The sequence below is a fragment of the Rhinoderma darwinii genome, chromosome 4 (assembly GCF_050947455.1).
Source record: "Rhinoderma darwinii isolate aRhiDar2 chromosome 4, aRhiDar2.hap1, whole genome shotgun sequence".
Classification (NCBI taxonomy): domain Eukaryota; kingdom Metazoa; phylum Chordata; class Amphibia; order Anura; family Rhinodermatidae; genus Rhinoderma; species Rhinoderma darwinii.
In genome coordinates, this window is record NC_134690.1 from 209318411 (window position 1) to 209343576 (window position 25166).

The 25166-nt window shown below is 39.8% G+C and overlaps 1 long non-coding RNA gene across 1 annotated transcript in view; it reads right to left on the bottom strand.

The window, feature by feature from the left end:
• The window catches only part of LOC142761002 (uncharacterized), a 114571-nt gene that overhangs the window by 50634 nt on the left and 38771 nt on the right, over nucleotides 1–25166 (bottom strand). Inside the window, exon 2 of the long non-coding RNA XR_012883480.1 lies at nucleotides 21615–21669. This is a non-coding gene — a long non-coding RNA (uncharacterized LOC142761002). The remainder of the gene's footprint in view (nucleotides 1–21614; nucleotides 21670–25166) is intronic.

The following is a 25166-nucleotide window of genomic DNA, read 5'->3' on the forward strand; positions in this document are numbered from 1 at the left end:
TACATAGGTCCAGCCAGAATGAAGAAATGTCATGTTTGTAAAACAAATACGCTACGCAACACACATAACATCTGCGGACTTCATTGCAGAATTTTGACTCTCCATTGAAGTCAATGGAGAAATTCCGCAATGAGTCCGCAACAAGTCCGCTACACGTCCGCAACAACCAGTGTATGTTGCGGACACCAAATTCCGCACCGCAGCCTATGGTCCGCAGCAGAGTTTTCTGCAACATGAAAACGAACCTCACTAAAAAGCTGTGGAAAGCAATGGAGAAACGTGTATGCTGCGGACTTCCGCAGCGGAATTCCAGAGCAATTCCGCCACATCTGGTCATGCCCTTACTGTGGGAATAAGGTTAGGTGAGGATTAACCCCTTCCTGCCTTATGACATACACTTACATGACGTAAATGTACACAATAGAGATGGCATGGGCAAAGGAGCTGTGCCTGCGCCATTACTTGCAGGTACCGGCTGTATTACACAGTGGATACCTCGTTCTAAAGACTGGGATTGGAAATATCTCAGATCCCGGTCCTTTAACTCCTCAGATGCCTCTGTGTTCCACATAATTGTTGGGTGCTGATGGTTTACTATGGAAGGATGGGGCCTATCAAAGGACATGTCTGCCACACCAATTAGTGTTACACTGGCAGGCAAATAATACATAGCTATATATCATCGATCAAACGATCGCATAGTCTAGACCCCTAGTGTTAATAAAAAAAAATGTTTTACAAAAATTTAAATAAAATGTTCAAGGGTATGTTCCCACGCAGAGCCAAAAATGTCTCAAAATACGGAGCTGTTTTCAAAAGAAAACAGCTCCTGATTTTCATAATTTTTTTGTGCCACTCGTGATTTTCGCTGCATTTTTTGTGACGTTTTTACGGCTTTTTTCACTACAGTCTATGGAAAACGGCTCCTAAAACGCCCCAAGAAGTGTCCTACGCGTAAAAAACGCAGCTAAAAACGCTCCATCGGAACAGAATGCCGTTTTCTCATTGAAATCAATGGGCAGATGTTTGGAGGCGTTCTGCTTCCAATTTTTCGGCTGTTTTTCGGGCGTTTGCGGCCCGAAAAACGGCCGAAAATATGCCATGTGAGCATACCCTTAGAGTAAAATCACTGTGTCCATAACTACCCCTAATATTAAATTATCCCAATGTTTGACCCCAACTGTGCCAAACAAAAAAAACATGCCAGAATTGCTGTTTTTTTGTTTATCTCGCCTCAGAAAAGACATTTAAAAAAAATTATCAAAATTAAATTTGTACCCCAAAATGGTACCAATTAAAACATCATATCATCACACAAAAAAAAACAAGCCCTCACACAGCTCCATCGACAGAAAAATAAAAATGTTATGGCTCTTGGAAAGCTATGACGAAAAATCAAGAATAATGCCGCATCCGGAAGGACAAGATAGGCTGTCTTCTTTAGGGTATGTGCACACACAAAATCAAAAACATCACAAAATACGGAGCTGTTTTCAAGGGAAAACAGCTCCTGATTATCAGACGTTTTTTAATCACAGTCACGTTTTTCATGGCGTTTTTAACGGCCGATTTTGGAGCTGTTTTTCTGTAGCGTCTATGAAAAACGGCTCCTAAAACAGCTGAAAAAGTGACATGCACTTTTGAAAAACGGTCGCGGAAAAAACGCCTCGTTGGAGCAGAACGCTGTTTTTCCCATTAAAATCAAAGAGCATATGTTTGGAGGCGTTCTGCTTCCAATTTTTCCAGCCATATTTAGAGACGTTGACGGCCTGAAAAATGGCTGAAAACACTCTGTGTGAACATACCCTAAGGGTTTCATTTTATTCTTTTTCGAGTTTTACTGTGTCGGTGGCACTAAGTGGGCACCATTACTGTGTAGTTGTTAGTAAGGAAGCACTTTACTGTGTGGAGGGCACTGGTTACTGTGTAGGGCAGAGTTTCCCAACCTTTTCAGGCTCGGTGAACTCCTGGGGAAAAAAAAAATTCTCAGGGTACTCCTGCCAAAAATTGTTTACAAAAAGGAAAAAAACAACTCAAAACAAGCAGTACACTCTGAGGGTATGTTCACATGCTTAACCAAAACCGTCTGCATATATGGAGCTGAATGATTGGTGTGGATCACCTGTTACACAATATTATATCGTGTCCGAGAGACCACATTGGTGTACACCACCAAGTTAATTTGAGTTAGATCAGGAAAGGAAAAGGGGGAAAAAAGCATGTGGTCTGTGAATAAATTAATAAATAACTTTTATTGTTTTTACATTAAAAGGAACAATTGATTAAAAGGTCCAGTGGTGCAAAATGGTATGTGTGAGTGACCCCTCAGTTCACACACCCTTGGCTATGAATTAAATGATAAGATAGCTGACAGCTGAGAGTATTCTTATTTACACACACGGCCGTTCCCCACGCTGCTGCTCTGACTCGCAGGGACACCAGCGTGAGGGTGCGGTTAAGTGACTGTTCACATTGTTACACCAACACTAACGCAGGGGTAGGTTTGCGGGGCCTCACCTCGCTTATTACATTATATCACTAATTTCCTTCCCAACACGCAGCAGGGCATTTCAACACCAGCCCAGCTGCGCTAATCGCTGCATAGTGCAACAGACATAACCTCAATCTAAGTAACACAGTCAGTCTCAATTCAAGACAGAGTGATCGGCATAATTTATAGCTCAATAGCTTCATTCATCTGCATTGCAATTTGTGGCAGTTACAGTCTAATCACCAAGTACTGCTAACGGAGCATACTGACAGCCATATTATATACTACCTTATCATTTAATTCATAGCCAAGGGTGTGTGAACGGAGGGGTCACTCACACATACCATTTTGCACCACTGGACCTTTTAATCAATTGTTCCTTTTAATGTAAAAACAATAAAAGTTATTTATTAATTTATTCACAGACCACATGCTTTTTTCCCCCTTTTCCTTTCCTGATCTAACTCTATGGAGCTGAATGTCCTGCTCCTCTCCGTCAGGACATTCTGGCAGGAAGGCGGTACTTCGGCAAAAATACAGCGCGGGTCCAGAGATACACTGAAAACTAATAACAAAATCTGGTTTAGAAAAGTCTACTGTGCCCTTATGGGGGGAAAATATAAAAATCAAAGTTTCATTCTGTAAGGGAAAATATTTAATATGTGAAATTAAACCTTGAGAATAAATAATAGCCATTCAAAGATTAAAAAAAAATAAAAAATACATACCCCATAGTGGAAAACAAATTAATAACCAAACACATAAAAAAGAATTTGTTCTGAACTAAACAAAAAGGATTTGGGATGGAGCAAACACATCAATCATTCACTTAAAGTAATTAAGTCAATTTCTTAGGGTATGTGCACGCACAAAATTAAAAACGTCTGAAAATACGGAGCCATTTTTTTAACAACTCGCGTTTTTCGCTGCGTTTTTTACGACCGTTTTAGGAGCTGTTTTTCTATAGAGTCAATTAAAAACTGTTCCAAAAATGGCTCAAGTAGTGACATGCACTTCTTTTTTTCGGGCGTCTTTTTACATGGCCGTTTTTAAAAAAACGACCGCGTAAAAAAACGGCCCGTTGGAACAGAACGCCGTTTTTCACATTGAAATCAATGGGCAGATGTTTGCAGGCATTCTGCTGCTGATTTTTCGGCCGTTATTCGGCCATTTACGAAAATAAGCCATGTGAACATACCCTTACAGGAATAACCCTCAGGGTGTACTACTGGGGGAAAAAAACAGCAAGGCTACAAGTAAACTATTTCTGAATTTTATTAACAAAGCCCTATTTTCAAAACAAAATGCCTCACCTTATTAAGATGGATACAGCAGAACAGCTCTGTCAATTGAAATCTAAGAGGAAAAGCAGTGTTCATAAAGGCACTGTTAGGGCTTGTTCAGACGAACGTAGAATACGTCCATGTGACAGCCGTCACAGGGACGCATGTATTTCAATAGGGACGTTCACACGGCCGTTGTTTCAACGGACCGTGTGAAGGGTCCGTTGAAAAATAGTACACGTCCTATTTTCTTCAGTTTTCACGGATCCCTCCATAGACTCAAGTGTATAGGGATCCGTGAAAACAGGACCCGCACGGGGGCAACGCGGATGTGAAAAACTACAGTTTTTCACATCCAAGTTCCCCCACGTTTGTCTCAATATGGCCTTAGGCTGAGTTCACACGGGGCGGATAATCTGCGTAAAAGCACAGAGCATATCCGCCCTGTGCGCTGCAGGGATTTCCGGGTGAAAAACTGCACCAAACATTCGGGTAGTTCTTCGCCCGGAAAGTCCTCTGTGGAAAACTGCAGCACTTAGCCTTTGCTAGCAGGCTGGCCTCCTGGGATGACGTTTCTAACCCCAGGTGACCGCTGTAGCCTGTGATTGGCTGCAGCGGCAGTCACATGGGATGAAGCGTTATCCCAGGAGGCCGGCCCTCTGACGTCATCCAGGCCAGGCTCCTCGGATGATGTTTCACCCCATGTAACCGCAGCTACAGCCTGTGATTGGCTGCAGCGATCACATAGGATGAAACGTCATCCCAGTAGGCAGGGCTGGAAGAAGAAACACAGACTCCTGGGTAAGAATAAGATTATTTTTTTGTTCTGAGTTGCATATTTTTGGAATCGCTGCAAACTTGCCTATTTGTTGCAGGTTTTACCCCCCCCCCTTTGAATTCAAAGGGAAAACCCGCAACAAGTAAGCAGCGTTTCCGCAAATACAATTGAGATGATTCGGAATAAAATTCTGCCCCGCAGGACAATTTCTCTGCGTTTTTTTTCGCTCAGTAATTACGCAGCGTGTGGATGAGATTTGTTTTATCTCATCCACTTTGCTGCTACTGTATTTGCTGTGGAACTAAATCCGTTGCAGAAAATCCAACAGTATTTACGCAATATGTGAACTGACCCGTGGGGTAGGAAAACACTAGGCGTAAACACTGCAGAGTTTCCCCAATGTATTTCTATTTCATTGCGGAAAATCCTCAGCGTAATACAGTAGCAGCAGAGTGGGTGAGATTTCAACAAATCTCCTCTACACACAGCGGAAGAAATATACCGAAAAAAACCTTCTCGAATTGACTTGTGGGGCATTTTTAGCCACAGCATGTTAATTTATGCTGTGGAATTGCTGCTTTTCTGGTGCATGTTTTCCCCATTGAATTCAATGGGGTGATAAAACCTGCAACAAAGGACTATATGTTGCAGTCACAAGTGAGAAAAAAAAAGTAATTTTTTGTTTGAAATTAATACAAAGCCTCATACTTACCTCGGCCGTAGTCCTAACAACTCAAACCCCTATTCTGAGCGAAGCCCGACCTCCTGGGATGACGTTCCATCCTATATGAATGCTGCAGCTAATCAAAGGCTGCAGCAGTCACAAGGTCTACAGTGTCATTCCGGGAGGCTGGCTACGCTCAGAAGGAAGGGACGCGTCGCCAAGGCTACGGCGGGGTAAGTATAAAGTTGTTTTTTGTTACTGCAGGAATTGGGGTACTTTATACTGTGGTGTCAATTAGGCAACATTAAATTGTGGATAGGCACTAAAAGAGGTATTATACTGTGTGGGGCATTTGGAGGATATTATACTGTGGGTGGTCACTAAAGGGGGCATTATACTGTGTGGGCACTAAAGGGGGCAATATAATACATGTGGCACTTAGGAGGCATTATACTGTGTCCTTAAAGGAGTTATAATATATTATATTATATTATTATTATACTGTATGGGGCAGCTATGGGGGCATTATACTGTATGGGGGGCAATATACTGTGTGGGGGTACTAAAGAGGGCATTATAATATGTGGGGGCACTTGGGGACATTATAATGTGTGTGGGCACTAAAGGGGGCATTATACTCTGTGGGGGCACTAAACGTGGCATACTGTGTGGGGGCACTTGGTGGACATTATAAAGTGTGTGGGCACTAAAAAGGGTATTATACTGTGTGGGGGCAATAAAGGGGGCATTATACTGTATGGGGCACTAAAGGGGACATACTGTGTGTGGGCACTTGGTGGACATAATAGTGTGTGTGGGCACTAAATGTGGCATTATACTGTGTGGGGGCACTAAAGGGGACATACTGTGTGTGGGCACTAATAGGGGTATTATACTGTGTGGGGGTACTAAAGGGGACATTATACTGTTGTTGGGCACTAAAGGGGCAATATACTAAGTGGAGGGAATTGGGGGACATTATACTGTGTGCGGGCACTTGGGGGACATCATACTGTGCGTGGGCACTAAAGTGGGCATTATACTTTGTGTGTGGGCACTAAACGTGACATTATACTGTGTGGGGCACTTCATGGACATTAAAATGTGTGTGGGCACTTGGTGGGGCATTATACAGTGTGGAGCTCCTAAAGGGGGCATACTGTGTGTGGGCACTAAAAGGGGCATTATTCTGGGTGGGTGCATTTGGGACATTATACTGTGGGTGGGCACTAAAGGGGGCATTATATTGTAGTGGCAATATATTGTGGATGGGCATTATACTGTGTGGGGGCACTTGGGGGATATTATACTGTGGATGGGCACTTAAGGGTGCATTATACCGTGTAGGGGCAATTGGAGGACATTATAATGTGTGTGGGCACTAAAGGAGACATTATACTGTGTGGGGGCACTAAGGGGGCATTATACTGTGTATGGGCCACTAAGGGAACATTATACTGTGTAGGGGCACTACAGGGGGCAATATAATACATGTGGCACTTAGGAGGCATTATACTGTGTCCTTAAAGGGAATGTGTTGCCAGAAAAACATGTTTTTTTAAAAAAAATTAAACATTTAGTGTGTGGGTGATTAAACATGGTTCAAATTTTTTTTATTTTTTTCACGAGTCAGGAAATAGTCAGGAAATATTATAAATTAATTCTAATTTATAATACTACCCATTTTTGGTCACTAGATGGAGCTAGTTCCCAAAATTGCAGCATTGCAACATTGGGTTAAAAGCCCTCGCTCTAGTGAGCTCTCAGCATCCCCCCCTCCTTTATCCTGGCTAGTGCCGGGATAAACGAGGGGTTTGAAAGGTTTAACCTCCTACACTGTGTGTCGCCATTTTTTGAGGTAACCCACAGTGTAGTAGGTTTACATACAGTAGTAAACACACACAAACACTAACATACATTGAAATCTCTTACCTGCTCCTGCCGCCGCGGCTCCCTCCGGCCCGTCCGCTCCCTTTGCTGCCGCTGTTCCATGTGCACAAGTCCGGAAGCCGCGACCGGAAGTAGTAATATTACTGTCCGGCCGCGACTTCCGGTCCACAGGAAAATGGCGCCGGACGGCGCCAATTTCGAATAGGACTGTGTGGGAGCGGCGCATGCGCAGTTCCCACACAGACGCCGTACACGGCAGTCAATGGGACGGGAGCCGTTCGCAGTCCCTATGGGACTGTGGCTGCCGTACTCCATGTCTGTGTGTGTCGTTAATCGACACACACAGAAATGGAACAAAAAATGGCAGCCCCCATAGGGAAGAAAAAAGTGTAAAAATAAGAAACAGTAAAACACAAACACACAAATGAAAATAAACGTTTTTATTAAAGCACTAACATCTTTAACATATAAAAAAATTATTTGTGATGACACTGTTCCTTTAAAGGAGTTATAATATATTATATTATTCAATATTATTATTATACTGTATGGGGCAGCTATGGGGGCATTATACTGTATGGGGCACTAAAGTGGCATTATACTGTGGGGGGGGGCAATATACTGTGTGGTGTTTACTTAGGGGACTTTATACTGTGTGAGGGCACTAAAGGGGGCATTATACTGTGTGGAGCCACTATAAAGGGCATTATACTGTGTGGGGCACTAAAAAGTGCATTATACAGTGTGGAGGCATTATTCTTTTTTATGGGGCTTTTTTTTATGATGGGGTGGGGCACTGAAAGAAAATTTCGCACAGGGCGCCATCTATCCTAAGGTTTCCCTGCTATAAGGCCTTAGTTTATATCTTCATTCCGTTTAGGTTCCGTTCCTAGTTTAGGCTTAAAAAATACATGCAAAATCTGCAGCAAATGAAAGGCCTAAGAGCGTTTTCAGCTTGCTAACGTAGCCATGATGTAGGCACATAAACTGCAGAGAAGCAATATACACAAGACTGACAGATGAATAGAGAAGGGGAGAAGAGGAGGTGAGCTGGAAATCTATGTGATCAGTGGGTGATCAGGCGATCAGGTGACCACTCCATTACTATCCTCTTCCACAAACTTGTGACTAAACTAAAAGCATATTCTTCATACAAAAAAAAGCATGTGTGAAAAAATGAAAATGTTTGAAAAATGAACCACTTCCCGACGTCGGGTGGGGGAGTATTGAGCGGTTTCGCAGGTGAGATTCATCCTGCTAATTTAACCCCTTAGATGCCGTGGTCATTAGCAATCACAGCATCTAAGTGGTTAGAAACTGTGGAGTGGCCCCCTTTAACGTTCTAATGGCCCACCTGCGACGCAATCGCGGGGTGCTGATGGTTGGCATGGCAGCCTGGAGGCCTGATTAAGGCCCCAAGGTCTGCCATCTTTGTACTCCTATTAAGCCGTGCTTCCGGCAGGGCTTCATAGGCGACTGTCAGTATAACGATACTATACAATACATTAGTATTGCAGTATATCATGCAAGTGATCAAACCATCGCTGGTTCATGTCCTAGTGGACTAGGGACTAGTAAAAAAGTTAAATAAAGTTTTCTAAATTTATAAAAAAAATATATTAAATGTTAAACAAAAACACCTTTTCCCATTTTCCCCCAAGCCCAATGTAAAAAAAAAACGTAACATAACTAATATCACGGATATTACAATATATTATTATTTAGTCTGCACAGTGAACGCCATAAAAAAAATTAAAAGATTAGAACACCAGACATCAAACATCACTGTTTTTTGGTCAATTCATCTCCCACAAAAAATGGAATAAAATGTGATCAAAAAGTCTAATGTACCCCAAAATGGTACCAATAGAAACAACAGCTTGCCCTGCAAAAAACAAGCTCTCATACTGCTTGATTGACGGAAAAAGTTATGGCTTTCAGAATATGGAAACAAAACTGAATTTTTTTTTTTAACAATCAGTGTTTTCTTTGTAAAGTAGTAAAACATAAAAAAAAAATTTTTACCGAACGTTGAATGCTGTAAAAAACCAACCCCCCAAAAGATTGAGGAATCACTGTTTTATTCCTATTCCACTTCACAAATATTTTTTTTCCATTTTCCACTACATAAAATGCTAATAATAATGAACAGTAACAAATACCTCATAAGGAGAAAGTTCTTCTAAAGTCATTTACAATTTCATTTTATCTCATATTGTACCTATGTTGGAGGGTTGCAGAATTTAACCCTTCTCTTGAGCATAGACAGCACCTGGTGTCTGAGGTCTGGGCCCCAAATACTAGGCAGTCTGAGCCCAAACATGACCGCTGTTAGTCAATGCTCCCGTGACTATTGTCATTAGAACAAATGTGGTTCACTAAAGGCAAACAGCAGTCAGAGGAGTGTGTACACACGTGGCAGTGCTGACATATGCTAAGCTTTTATGCTACCATGGAGAAGCGTGCTTCTGTAGGAATGTGGCTGGCAGTTCAATGGGGGCAAGTGCTGGAACTGTAATGGGAGAACTATGACTGGCACTGTTAAAATAGCTTTGTAGTCATTGTGGCTGGTGATGAAATGGGGACACTGTCTGGCGGTGATATAAGGGAACTGTAGTATTTAGGAATACCGTGGCTTGCTAGTACATGTGTTAATGTGCCTCTGTGTGTGTATCTTTGTGTGTATGTGCATTCATTCATGTGTCCAAGTCCGATAAATCCTGTGTATTCCAACTGCTGAAGAAGCACAGAATTCTGGGTAAGTATAAGATTTTTTTTTTTTTCTGACTTGCGATTTTTGCAGAGGAATCGCAGCTTTTCCGCCGCAAAAATCGCAACAAATGCAGCGATTACGCAAATACGATTGACATGCTGCAGATTAAAAAATGCGCCGCAGGTAAATTTCGGAGCGTTTGAGTTTTTTCTGCTCATCACTTATGCAGCGTGTAGATGACATTTGTTCAAACCTCATCTACTCTGCTGCTACTGTATTATAGATAAAGTAGAAAAAAGAACACGGCGCCGCAAATCAGGATCTGATACAATAATGATAAAAATGGTCCGTGAGACAATTCCGCTCACCTCGGGTGATGGACACCAAGGAGGTGTCAACAAAGCTTGGGAAGCTGCAGCCAGGTCCACATCACAGCCAAACAAAGTTTGCTGTCGGTTTGTAGTAGTTTAGCAGTAGGAAAAACGGGACCACCGGCGCTGCTTGAGTCTTTAGACAATACACAACCAACGTAGTGGATTAAGTGTATAGAGTTTTATTGTTGTTAGGCTACGCGTTTCGACGTCGGACTGACGTCTTCCTCAGGCCAATACAGACTGTGCGGTTCCTGCCTTATTTATACATCGGGGCGAGGAAAAAAGGCCGCCAGATACAATAGGTCAAAGGTCACATGAAATAAAAAATAAAAACCAGAATGAAGAAACAGTATTAAAATAAAATACGAGTGTCATAATACAATAAGAAAGAACGGGATTAACAACAAGTTTAAAAGCTGTTTTAAAACTCTTAGTTACACTGACAGATCGGTACCGTGTCTTCAAAAAGAAATTTTTTTGAATGACATAACTTCTATTTATGTATAGGACTGTGGGTAAATGAACGATCATATATTAAATATTTAATTATGTCTGAGTTTTGATGTGTTTTGACTAATGTTTAGCAGAAAAAACTAATAACAAATGTAGTCCAGGAACTGCTGAGTCAGAGCGTCCTTGGTTACTAGGAGTCAAAAAACTACGGAAGACGTGGGGGACCAAAAAAGTTGCAGTGGACCGCATGTTTGGAACGCACGGAAATGATACAATGGTTAAGAGCGTCCTTAGCTACTGGTAGTCAAGGGCACACAAACGTCACGGGGGAAAGAAGGAATTACGCTGGATCGCACAATAAACTGCATAGGGTCACGGGTCTCAGCGGCAAGAGATCTAAAAAGGCACCTGCATCGGACATGGTGAGTGACAGAACGTCATGATAATGGGACATTCGTTGATTTGGATTACTATGGGTCTCTTTCGTGAATATCAAAGTAGGTAAATGGTTATTTCTTAAAAACAACCTAAAAAGTTATAATGTTAAAGGATGGGTCTAGATTGATATTGATCAAATTGATTTTGTATGCCAATACCATATATGTTTGAAAAAGTTTATAGAAGGACCGAAGAAATTTTTTTATTAAATTTTTTTATTAAATTATAATAAGAGACCTTGTACATAGACAGGGGAACGGGGGTTCAAGCCTATTATTATTAGGGACTGGGGTTGTTCTAATCGGTATTGCTCTCATGGATGTCACAGGGTAGATAGTTAAAGAACCATTTATAGTTGAGGTTATGTTTGCTGTTTGGTTGTTTATTCATTTTTATTTTAATTTTAATTTATATTTTATTCTAAAGATGACTCCGTGAGGTCATTCAGACCATTTGGATGTAGGGTTTCCAATTTGAAAATCCAAAAATTCTCCCTTTGCTTGAGCTTAATAAATCTATTGGGTAGGTCCACTGATATCTGTTCGATTGGGGTGACCTTAATCTCAGAAAAATTGCAATTATGTTTATACATACAGTGACGGGACACACTTTGTTTTAAAAAAACCCTCGTGACATTAAACCTATGGTTATTAATCCGGTTCCTTAAGGTTTGTGTGGTTCGGCCCACATATTGAAGATTGCAAGTGCACTGGAGTAGGTAAATGACATAGGAGCTGCCACAATTTAAAAAATCTTTTATCATGAATTTTTCTCCTGTTTTTATGGAGTAATATTCCCTGCATTTGTTTGAAATATTATTACAGCAAAGGCACCTGTTTTGGCCGCATCTAAAGGAACCTTTCAGATCTGGGAGTAAACAATGATTTATTGTTTTGGCGTTCCTCAGTTTGCTAGGGGCTATTAGGTTTTTTATTGTTTTAGCCCGTCTATATGTAATAATAGGTTTCGCCGGTATTAGGGGTTTTAAAAGAGGATCGTTTGTTAAGATGTGCCAATGTTTTTTAAAAACGGTGGCTATGGTATTACTCTCTTTGTTGAATGTAGTTATAAAATTGGTTTTAACCCTCTCACTGCTTAATTTTAGCTTAGTGTTTGTAGGTTTCACTTCGATACATTCTTTTTGGGTTAGGCTTTTGGCTTTACATTCAGCACCTTCGATAAGACTTTTTGGGAAACCTTTTTCTTGGAATCTCTGCTTTAAAATCCCACATTCCTGGTTGAAGGTTAGATTATCTGAGCAATTCTTCCTAATTCTTCTGTATTGTCCGAACGGGATATTTCTGAGCCACGGGGGGTAGTGAGCACTTTTAAAATCAAGATAACTATTCACGTCAACTGTTTTGAAATGAGTTTTAGTTGTAAAAAGGCCATTTTTCTTACCAATTGTTAGATCTAAAAAATCAATGTTCGTGTCTGAAAAATTATGAGTAAATGAGAGGCCAAAAGTATTATTGTTTAAAACCTCCATAAAATTATTGGCTGTACTAGCATCGCCATTCCATAAAAAAAACAGGTCATCGATGAATCGCCTATAAAACAGAATTCTATTTCTAAAGGCATGCTTACTTAGAATGAGGGCTTCCTCGAAAGCCCCCATATATAAGTTTGCATAGGAGGGTGCGAATCTTGTCCCCATTGCACATCCCTTTATTTGTTTGTAAAATTTCCCATCAGAATTAAAAGCATTATGGGTAAGTATAAAATCTACGCATTCCATGATAAAATTAATTTGTGTGTTGGGATAACGTAGATCAGTTGCAAGGTAGTCTAAGGTGACTTGTGCACCCTGTGTGTGTGGGATATTGGTGTATAAAGAGGATACGTCCGCCGTGAGAAAATTGATATTAGATATATCGCAGGTTGACTGTAATTGAAAAAGATCTCTTATGAGGTGTGTTAAATCTTTAAGAAAAGAGGGCAATTCGGAAACTAAGGGTTGAAGGTGGATGTCTACGAAATGTGATAAGTTGCTTGTTAAAGAGCCTATTCCTGAGATTATTGGTCGGCCGGGCGGATTATGAAGAGCTTTATGGATTTTGGGAAGATGATACATGAATGGGATGGATGGAAACGGAACGGTCAAAAACAATTTTTCTTTTTTGCATATCAGGTTTTTGGTGAATGCAGTTTCGATCAAGGCTTTATATTCTATTGCAAATTCAGGGATTGGATTGTGTTTAAGTTCCTCATAATATAGAGTGTCTGATAATAGTCTTTGCGCTTCTTTCAAATAATCGGATCGATCTTGTATGACAATGCCTCCCCCTTTATCTGCGGACCTAATTACTATGTCCTGGTTGTTCTGTAGATTTTTTAGAGCTCTACGTTGGGAAAAGGATAGATTATCTCTAGGAGTGCTAGTCTGTTGGATGGTTTTCAAATCCGAGCTCACCAGATTGGAGAAGGTTTCTATGGCTGAACCCCTATGGTGGAGGGGATAGAAAGAGGATTTAGGACGAAGATCAGTCATAACAGGTGTGGCACTATCTGATGTAATTTGATTGGGTACAGTCAATGGTGGGGAGATGGAAAAATGACGTAGTAGGGTTATTTTCCTCATGAATTTATTTAAATCCATGAATAGATCAAAACTGTCATGTGATGAGGTGGGGCAGAAAGACAGGCCCTTGGATAATAGGCTGATTTCGTCTGTATTCGGGACAAATTTGGATAGATTGAAAATTTTGGTTAGATTATTTTGTGTTTTTTCTTTAGTGATAGCGGTGGGATCCTTGGTATAGTGTCTACCCCCTCTACACCCTCTATATCTAGCCCTAATTTTCTTTTTGATTGTGTTCTTTGTAGAGGTAGAAAATAGGAGTTGATGGTTTGGGACGGAGTGAGTTGTCTCTCTTGGGACTGACGAGGGGACATGATAGGAGGCATCGTAGGGACAAGGGGACGGTCTAAAAAAGAAGGGGGGGGGGGTTTTCTAATGGTTAAACCTAAGGAAGGAGGATAAATTTGGGGGGTTAAAACCGGGGAGGATCCAACAAAATGGGTGGTAAGATCCAAAAGAGAGGGTGAATGGTCCGGGGTAATGGTTTTATTGGTAGATCCATTGAAAAAAGACTGATTGAGGGAACGATCAAGGGGGGAAAAGGGAAGGAGGTTGTGAAGGAGGAGATGTGCATCTAAATCACAGGATTTGAAGGCAAATTGTGGGATAGGGTCTGGGGGTTTGTGATTGGGTGTGATGATCTGGGGGGATTTGAAGGTCAAGGGTCCAAGGGCGGTTCGGACTACGGGGGGTGGCCTGTATTGGGTTGGTAGTGTTGGGTTGGAAGTTTTTGGTTGAACGTTGTTTGGGAGTTGGTTAGGGCCGCGGTGCGGAGGAGTGTGGATAATGGATTGTGTGCTCAGGAGACTCGTGGGTGCTGATTTGAACCTAGAGGCTAATTTTGTGGAGTGTATTGGAAGAAAAGTTTTCCTGTTCAAATTGGTGTTGTTGTTAGTTTGGGGTTGAATCGATGTCCAATCTCCAAATTTGTTAATACTGTAATCATTTCTATCCCGTGTGAGTTTGCGTAGTTTTTTGGAGATGGTTGTTTTTTCAAATAATTTGAGGCGATCAAATGTGGATTTTTCAAGTTTCTTGAAATCCGGGTGTGGGAGAAAAGGAATAAGTTGGTCATTGAGACTTTCGATAGTGGATGCTGAGGATAATAATAGTTCAGATCTTTTGTAAATTAAGCGGTCAATGAAACCTAGATTACAATTTTCCAAATATTTGAACCAATTGGAGCTAAACTCAATATCTGTGGGAAAGGGGGAGTCAAAAATTATTCTAAGGCCTCTAGGGGCCATTCCCTCACATACATAGACATTTAAAAAATGACAATCAATGCTCTGGAAAGCCTCCTCTTTAAGGACGTCTTCCAAACGCAAAAAAAGGTCGGTCATGGTTCTAGTCTGTTCCTCATTGAAAAGGTTGTTCAGACTAGTAGGAATATCCTTTACTAAGTCTCTATTTGTCATTTCAGACAGTAGGGATTCACGGGATTTCGCCCTTTCTGATAGTAATTCCATCCTCGTTGATGTATAAGACGACCACCACAGATAGGGATGAGCTTTGAGGCAGCAAATGTCCGAAGTGCCTATTCAGTACAATCGTAGGGTAGCAGGGTAATGACAGGAGTAGTATGGGCAGCCAATGTCCGAGGTTCCCAACCAGTAAGGATACTGTGTCCAATGTGGGAAGTTCTCGAATGCCGGCGCACGGACACTTCAAAGGACTACGTATCCACGTCCAGCCAGAATGCTAGATAAAGTAGAAAAAAGAACACGGCGCCGCAAATCAGGATCTGATACAATAATGATAAAAATGGTCCGTGAGACAATTCCGCTCACCTCGGGTGATGGACACCAAGGAGGTGTCAACAAAGCTTGGGAAGCTGCAGCCAGGTCCACATTCCAGCGGAATTTTGCGGCGCCGTGTTCTTTTTTCTACTTTATCTAGCATTCTGGCTGGACGTGGATACGTAGTCCTTTGAAGTGTCCGTGCGCCGGCATTCGAGAACTTCCCACATTGGACACAGTATCCTTACTGGTTGGGAACCTCGGACATTGGCTGCCCATACTACTCCTGTCATTACCCTGCTACCCTACGATTGTACTGAATAGGCACTTCGGACATTTGCTGCCTCAAAGCTCATCCCTATCTGTGGTGGTCGTCTTATACATCAACGAGGATGGAATTACTATCAGAAAGGGCGAAATCCCGTGAATCCCTACTGTCTGAAATGACAAATAGAGACTTAGTAAAGGATATTCCTACTAGTCTGAACAACCTTTTCAATGAGGAACAGACTAGAACCATGACCGACCTTTTTTTGCGTTTGGAAGACGTCCTTAAAGAGGAGGCTTTCCAGAGCATTGATTGTCATTTTTTAAATGTCTATGTATGTGAGGGAATGGCCCCTAGAGGCCTTAGAATAATTTTTGACTCCCCCTTTCCCACAGATATTGAGTTTAGCTCCAATTGGTTCAAATATTTGGAAAATTGTAATCTAGGTTTCATTGACCGCTTAATTTACAAAAGATCTGAACTATTATTATCCTCAGCATCCACTATCGAAAGTCTCAATGACCAACTTATTCCTTTTCTCCCACACCCGGATTTCAAGAAACTTGAAAAATCCACATTTGATCGCCTTAAATTATTTGAAAAAACAACCATCTCCAAAAAACTACGCAAACTCACACGGGATAGAAATGATTACAGTATTAACAAATTTGGAGATTGGACATCGATTCAACCCCAAACTAACAACAACACCAATTTGAACAGGAAAACTTTTCTTCCAATACACTCCACAAAATTAGCCTCTAGGTTCAAATCAGCACCCACGAGTCTCCTGAGCACACAATCCATTATCCACACTCCTCCGCACCGCGGCCCTAACCAACTCCCAAACAACGTTCAACCAAAAACTTCCAACCCAACACTACCAACCCAATACAGGCCACCCCCCGTAGTCCGAACCGCCCTTGGACCCTTGACCTTCAAATCCCCCCAGATCATCACACCCAATCACAAACCCCCAGGCCCTATCCCACAATTTGCCTTCAAATCCTGTGATTTAGATGCACATCTCCTCCTTCACAACCTCCTTCCCTTTTCCCCCCTTGATCGTTCCCTCAATCAGTCTTTTTTCAATGGATCTACCAATAAAACCATTACCCCGGACCATTCACCCTCTCTTTTGGATCTTACCACCCATTTTGTTGGATCCTCCCCGGTTTTAACCCCCCAAATTTATCCTCCTTCCTTAGGTTTAACCATTAGAAAACCCCCCCCCCCTTCTTTTTTAGACCGTCCCCTTGTCCCTACGATGCCTCCTATCATGTCCCCTCGTCAGTCCCAAGAGAGACAACTCACTCCGTCCCAAACCATCAACTCCTATTTTCTACCTCTACAAAGAACACAATCAAAAAGAAAATTAGGGCTAGATATAGAGGGTGTAGAGGGGGTAGACACTATACCAAGGATCCCACCACTATCACTAAAGAAAAAACACAAAATAATCTAACCAAAATTTTCAATCTATCCAAATTTGTCCCGAATACAGACGAAGTCAGCCTATTATCCAAGGGCCTGTCTTTCTGCCCCACCTCATCACATGACAGTTTTGATCTATTCATGGATTTAAATAAATTCATGAGGAAAATAACCCTACTACGTCATTTTTCCATCTCCCCACCATTGACTGTACCCAATAAAATTACATCAGATAGTGCCACACCTGTTATGACTGATCTTCGTCCTAAATCCTCTTTCTATCCCCTCCACCATAGGGGTTCAGCCATAGAAACCTTCTCCAATCTGGTGAGCTCGGATTTGAAAACCATCCAACAGACTAGCACTCCTAGAGATAATCTATCCTTTTCCCAACGTAGAGCTCTAAAAAATCTACAGAACAACCAGGACATAGTAATTAGGTCCGCAGATAAAGGGGGAGGCATTGTCATACAAGATCGATCCGATTATTTGAAAGAAGCGCAAAGACTATTATCAGACACTCTATATTATGAGGAACTTAAACACAATCCAATCCCTGAATTTGCAATAGAATATAAAGCCTTGATCGAAACTGCATTCACCAAAAACCTGATATGCAAAAAAGAAAAATTGTTTTTGACCGTTCTGTTTCCATCCATCCCATTCATGTATCATCTTCCCAAAATCCATAAAGCTCCTCATAATCCGCCCGGCCGACCAATAATCTCAGGAATAGGCTCTTTAACAAGCAACTTATCACATTTCGTAGACATCCACCTTCAACCCTTAGTTTCCGAATTGCCCTCTTTTCTTAAAGATTCAACACACCTCATAAGAGATCTTTTTCAATTACAGTCAACCTGCGATATATCTAATATCAATTTTCTCACGGCGGACGTATCCTCTTTATACACCAATATCCCACACACACAGGGTGCACAAGTCACCTTAGACTACCTTGCAACTGATCTACGTTATCCCAACACACAAATTAATTTTATCATGGAATGCGTAGATTTTATACTTACCCATAATGCTTTTAATTCTGATGGGAAATTTTACAAACAAATAAAGGGATGTGCAATGGGGACAAGATTCGCACCCTCCTATGCAAACTTATATATGGGGGCTTTCGAGGAAGCCCTCATTCTAAGTAAGCATGCCTTTAGAAATAGAATTCTGTTTTATAGGCGATTCATCGATGACCTGTTTTTTTTTATGGAATGGCGATGCTAGTACAGCCAATAATTTTATGGAGGTTTTAAACAATAATACTTTTGGCCTCTCATTTACTCATAATTTTTCAGACACGAACATTGATTTTTTAGATCTAACAATTGGTAAGAAAAATGGCCTTTTTACAACTAAAACTCATTTCAAAACAGTTGACGTGAATAGTTATCTTGATTTTAAAAGTGCTCACTACCCCCCGTGGCTCATAAATATCCAGTTCGGACAATACAGAAGAATTAGGAAGAATTGCTCAGATAATCTAACCTTCAACCAGGAATGTGGGATTTTAAAGCAGAGATTCCAAGAAAAAGGTTTCCCAAAAAGTCTTATCGAAGGTGCTGAATGTAAAGCCAAAAGCCTAACCCAAAAAGAATGTATCGAAGTGAAACCTACAAACACTAAGCTAAAATTAAGCAGTGAGAGGGTTAAAACCAATTTTATAACTACATTCAACAAAGAGAGTAATACCATAGCCACCGTTTTTAAAAAACATTGGCACATCTTAACAAACGATCCTCTTTTAAAACCCCTAATACCGGCGAAACCTATTATTACATATAGACGGGCTAAAACAATAAAAAACCTAATAGCCCCTAGCAAACTGAGGAACGCCAAAACAATAAATCATTGTTTACTCCCAGATCTGAAAGGTTCCTTTAGATGCGGCCAAAACAGGTGCCTTTGCTGTAATAATATTTCAAACAAATGCAGGGAATATTACTCCATAAAAACAGGAGAAAAAATTCATGATAAAAGATTTTTTAAATTGTGGCAGCTCCTATGTCATTTACCTACTCCAGTGCACTTGCAATCTTCAATATGTGGGCCGAACCACACAAACCTTAAGGAACCGGATTAATAACCATAGGTTTAATGTCACGAGGGTTTTTTTAAAACAAAGTGTGTCCCGTCACTGTATGTATAAACATAATTGCAATTTTTCTGAGATTAAGGTCACCCCAATCGAACAGATATCAGTGGACCTACCCAATAGATTTATTAAGCTCAAGCAAAGGGAGAATTTTTGGATTTTCAAATTGGAAACCCTACATCCAAATGGTCTGAATGACCTCACGGAGTCATCTTTAGAATAAAATATAAATTAAAATTAAAATAAAAATGAATAAACAACCAAACAGCAAACATAACCTCAACTATAAATGGTTCTTTAACTATCTACCCTGTGACATCCATGAGAGCAATACCGATTAGAACAACCCCAGTCCCTAATAATAATAGGCTTGAACCCCCGTTCCCCTGTCTATGTACAAGGTCTCTTATTATAATTTAATAAAAAAATTTAATAAAAAAATTTCTTCGGTCCTTCTATAAACTTTTTCAAACATATATGGTATTGGCATACAAAATCAATTTGATCAATATCAATCTAGACCCATCCTTTAACATTATAACTTTTTAGGTTGTTTTTAAGAAATAACCATTTACCTACTTTGATATTCACGAAAGAGACCCATAGTAATCCAAATCAACGAATGTCCCATTATCATGACGTTCTGTCACTCACCATGTCCGATGCAGGTGCCTTTTTTAGATCTCTTGCCGCTGAGACCCGTGACCCTATGCAGTTTATTGTGCGATCCAGCGTAAGTCCTTCTTTCCCCCGTGACGTTTGTGTGCCCTTGACTACCAGTAGCTAAGGACGCTCTTAACCATTGTATCATTTCCGTGCGTTCCAAACATGCGGTCCACTGCAACTTTTTTGGTCCCCCACGTCTTCCGTAGTTTTTTGACTCCTAGTAACCAAGGACGCTCTGACTCAGCAGTTCCTGGACTACATTTGTTATTAGTTTTTTCTGCTAAACATTAGTCAAAACACATCAAAACTCAGACATAATTAAATATTTAATATATGATCGTTCATTTACCCACAGTCCTATACATAAATAGAAGTTATGTCATTCAAAAAAATTTCTTTTTGAAGACACGGTACCGATCTGTCAGTGTAACTAAGAGTTTTAAAACAGCTTTTAAACTTGTTGTTAATCCCGTTCTTTCTTATTGTATTATGACACTCGTATTTTATTTTAATACTGTTTCTTCATTCTGGTTTTTATTTTTTATTTCATGTGACCTTTGACCTATTGTATCTGGCGGCCTTTTTTCCTCGCCCCGATGTATAAATAAGGCAGGAACCGCACAGTCTGTATTGGCCTGAGGAAGGCGTCAGTCCGACGTCGAAACGCGTAGCCTAACAACAATAAAACTCTATACACTTAATCCACTACGTTGGTTGTGTATTGTCTAAAGACTCAAGCAGCGCCGGTGGTCCCGTTTTTCCTACTGCTAAACTGCTACTGTATTATGTTACGGATTGTGTTGCGGAAAATCCGCAGTATTTACACTACGTGTGAACTTACCCTAAAAAATCCAATTCTCACAAAGTTGTAATGGTTAAGGTGCTATAATATTGCCTCCAAAGTAATTTATTGGTCTATATTGCTTTTTCGTAAGGGACACTGATGGGGAGCCCCCTACATTTAATGCCTCTTAGTAAGACTGAACATGCAATTACGCTACTTAAGGCTGGGTTCACACTACCTATTTTCAGGCATAAACGAGGCGTATTATGCCTCGTTTTACGTCTGAAAATATGGCTCCAATACGGCGGCAAACATCTGCCCATTCATTTGAATGGGTTTGCCGACGTACTGTGCAGACGACCTGTCATTGACAGCTGTCAAACGACGACGCGTAAAATGACTGCCTCGGCAAAGAAGTGCAGGACACTTCTTTGCAACGTAATTTGAGCCGTTCTTCATTGAAGTCAATGAAGAGCAGCTCAAGATTTACGAGCGTCAAAGACGCCTCGCATATTACGAAGAGGAGCTTTTACGTCTGAAACGACGCAGCTGTTTTCTCCTGAAAACAGTCTGTCTTTTCAGACGTAAAAGCAAGCTAGCGTGTGAACATACCCTAATACTTTATACAGATTTTTAGTTTTTCCTTTAAAGCATCTTGTTCTTAGAAATGCACCCAGCACAAGCTATAATAACACTTCACCGTAATATTTGTGAAGAAAAGGATATTACAACATTGCAAAGTAGTGATCCCATTTCTGAAGACGATTCAAACATCGTACATTACAATTTTGTCACAGGTTTGATTTGCTAGCTGTCAATACACGTGGTGCTAATTAGCTGGTGGTACATTATTCTAATTAGAATGTACTACACAGAATTGGCCTTCTGCCACAGGAATGGATTGCCAACGTTGTACTACTTCAGGATTGCCTTCTGCCAAATTATTACTCCTACCTTATGTACTGCACTGTCTATGTCTTCCTTTAATTCCCAGGAAATCAGCTGTAAGCTGCAAAGTAGAAAATGCATTTTAAGAATCTCAGAATGTTTCTTATTATAGCAGAAGATCATATGGATTGAAGTCAATTAAACATGTAAGAAAGAGGTATTCTTGAAAATATGCATCTATACATATAGCTATGTAATTGCATATGGCCTCAGTCACAAGTCCTCCAATTCATGTAAAAAAAAAATAATATATAAGGGTATTTTAAGTAATTGCAAATTACATGTTACATTAGTCAGAAATATTATTTACGATATATATATTTATATGTGTCTGCCAATACTAAATTAACAGTATTCATTCCATATATATACATATATATATATATATATATATATATAAAATGTACATATATATATATATATATATATATATATATAGTGTGTATATATATATATAGATATATATCTATATATATATCTATATATATATATATATATATATATATATATATATATTCCAAAGAAATACATTTTGCAGCACTCCAACTAAGCAGATGAAATACGGTGATTTATTCACGCCAACATATAAAGGTGCAACGTTTCAGTCCAACATTAGGACCTTTTTCAAGCATAATAGTGCATACAACAGTCATGGTTTATAAAGTGTGTATCAAATACAGGCAATCATGCTCATTAGAATAATTTAAGAAATGTAAACAGCATTTAGCTACGTGTAAAACAAATATTACGGTATCAAAAAAGTTAAAACATTGATACATATGTGAGGTGACGTATTAAAAAACATAAAAAATAATCTGCATAACAAAACAACGTAACATGGACATAATTACGGATTAATCAGATATTCAAAGGATGTGTCTCAAATTAAGGCTGTCAGACCACTCACCAATCAGAAGACTAATGTTTCATTCGTATAAAGTATTATAACGTGTTCGGCTTATGCCATCCATGTTCGGCTTTCATTGTTATCAAGTACGCATGCGTCAGGCTGACAGCAACCGGAAATGACGTCTAAAATAGGTTGCCAGGTTACCGTCAATCAATAAGCAGATGTTGCCACTGCGCACGCGTAAGACTGACGAAAACTGGAAGAAACATCCGGAGTTCGTTGCCAAGTAACAGGTAACAATTGATGTTACTACAGATACGTGTTCATCAGAACTAAATTTAATAAGTACAATCAGACCCAAAATACATAGAACGATGGAATAACAAGAACTTAGATGAAATATTCAAGACATATATATGCCCAAAGATGTCCCGGATCAGCATCAAGAGAAAGATAAACAAACCTGTGTATATATACATATAGTGAGAGGGAAGCAGTAAAAAAGCACAGAGTACAGCATATATCTGAGCACGTACCAGTCAGTCTATTCATAATAAAATAAGTAAAACCCTATTTAGTAAATATCAGTTATAATATATGTTAAACTGCGGAAATAGGATTCCCACGAGAGGGGAGGAATCAGGGTCACAGTTATGTAATCCATGAAATCCTACACCAAGGTTCGCGGATCAACAGTATCACACTCCCGTGTGCCAAGTCGAACCACTAAAACCAACAGTCATGTCTCAAACCCATAGCGGCAACTCCACAGTAACCTATTAGGCCAAAGTCTATACAATACAATAGTGTTCACATTTTTACTGCACTCCTGTCACATACCATAGAAAAAATACTTCAAACATAAATGCATGAATACTAGTCACAGGACATCAAGAATTTAATATCAAGCTTCCATCTTCTATTTAATCAGGGTCAGACTTGTACCATGTGGTCTGGAGTGGTCGTACAATCACTTTATGATCTAAAACATAAGAATAAAGTGTAAGAAATCAATACATATATATGTATATCCTATGTCAAAAAACAAAAGCAAATAGGAGGAGGACATTGCTAGAGGATGAATACAGCTGTTGACAAACGAACTCAGAGAGTAGCCCAAGCGACATTAAATTCAACATTGAGACCTTTATGTCTCAATCTTTCCAGCAGGAATATCCATTTCAATTCGCACTTATGTAACAGTAAATTTCTATCACCACCCCTCTGAGGTAGTGGGATGTGTACCATTAGAACACTGGAGTGATGGTTGCTGGAAATGGGCCTCTATACACCTATGTAGATATTGCATTAAAAACCAGACTTTTGCAGCTAGAATAGTCATTTAGCACATTAACAATGTATAGAGTGTATTTCTGATTAATTTAAGGTTATCTTCATTGAAAAAAACTGTGCTTTTCTTGCAAAAATAAGGAAATTTCTAAGTGACCCTAAACTTTTGAACGGTAGTATATATATATATATATATATATATATATATATACATACATACATATATATACACATATATACATATATATACACACATATATATATACATATATATATATATATATATATATATATATAGATATATACATATACACATATATATATATATACATATTTATATATATAAGAATGAATGCTAGCATTGATAACTGGGCGTTACCATTCCCCTTGGGCTATGTCCCTACATACTGACAGTGTCCAACCATTGCTGACAGTATCACACTATGTATGGACACATCCTCCTGACAAGGGGAATGATAATACATCTCCTTTATAAATCCAGTGAATTCTCTGACTGTAGAATTATTTTTCAAGCACACCCGACCAGGGCCAGACTGGAACTGAAATTCAGCCCTGGCATTGAAAGCACACATGCCCACTGGTTGTGTGGCGAAAGTGAAATATGTTTGTGCGCTTGTGGGTTATGGCTGATTTACATTTACCGAATAAAATCTGCTGTAAACTGCACTCTGTCATGTAGACAAAACAAAGTGACACCATGAGGAATTTGAATTTCTCTCCAGAAAAATTTTGATTGCTCTTGATGGGAGGCAGGGCCATATTTGTAATAGAGACCCCCACAGTCTTTATTACACACAGTCAAGGAACACTTAAGCACATACTGCCCCCCACCCACTTCCCTGGATAGAGGTCTATACTACAAATATGCATAAAAGAATAAAAATTGCAAAACAGTGACCGGTGCCAGGCACATCCTTCCAGCAGTCTTGGCTTTTTTTCCTCCTCTTAGGCTTTTTTCTTCTATATTCAATTATAAATATGGACCTGATATAAAGAAAAACAGATGTGGTTTTTACAAACCATACCTAAAGAACCCAAAATTGCAATATAATATAGCACGGTGCCATTCCTGATATGAATTAAATAGAAAAGAAAAAAGAAAAAAGAGATTCAGAAATGTAAATAGGCACTCTTGGGCTCAATAAAATTGAATAATTATTTTATTTCTTGACTCCAGATAATACCGGAAAGAGTAAATTTATACATATACAAAAAACAATTTAAAAAGAGAAATCTCCTGGCCAGGGAAAGAACATACGAGTATTATTCAAAACACAAGTAGTATAACCTAATAATTGTGTGACATAATGTATGTGTTTCAAACCATTTTACAAAAGAGTTTCCAATAGGAAAACCGCCATGATATGTTCACACCTGCGGTTTCCAAACATATATTC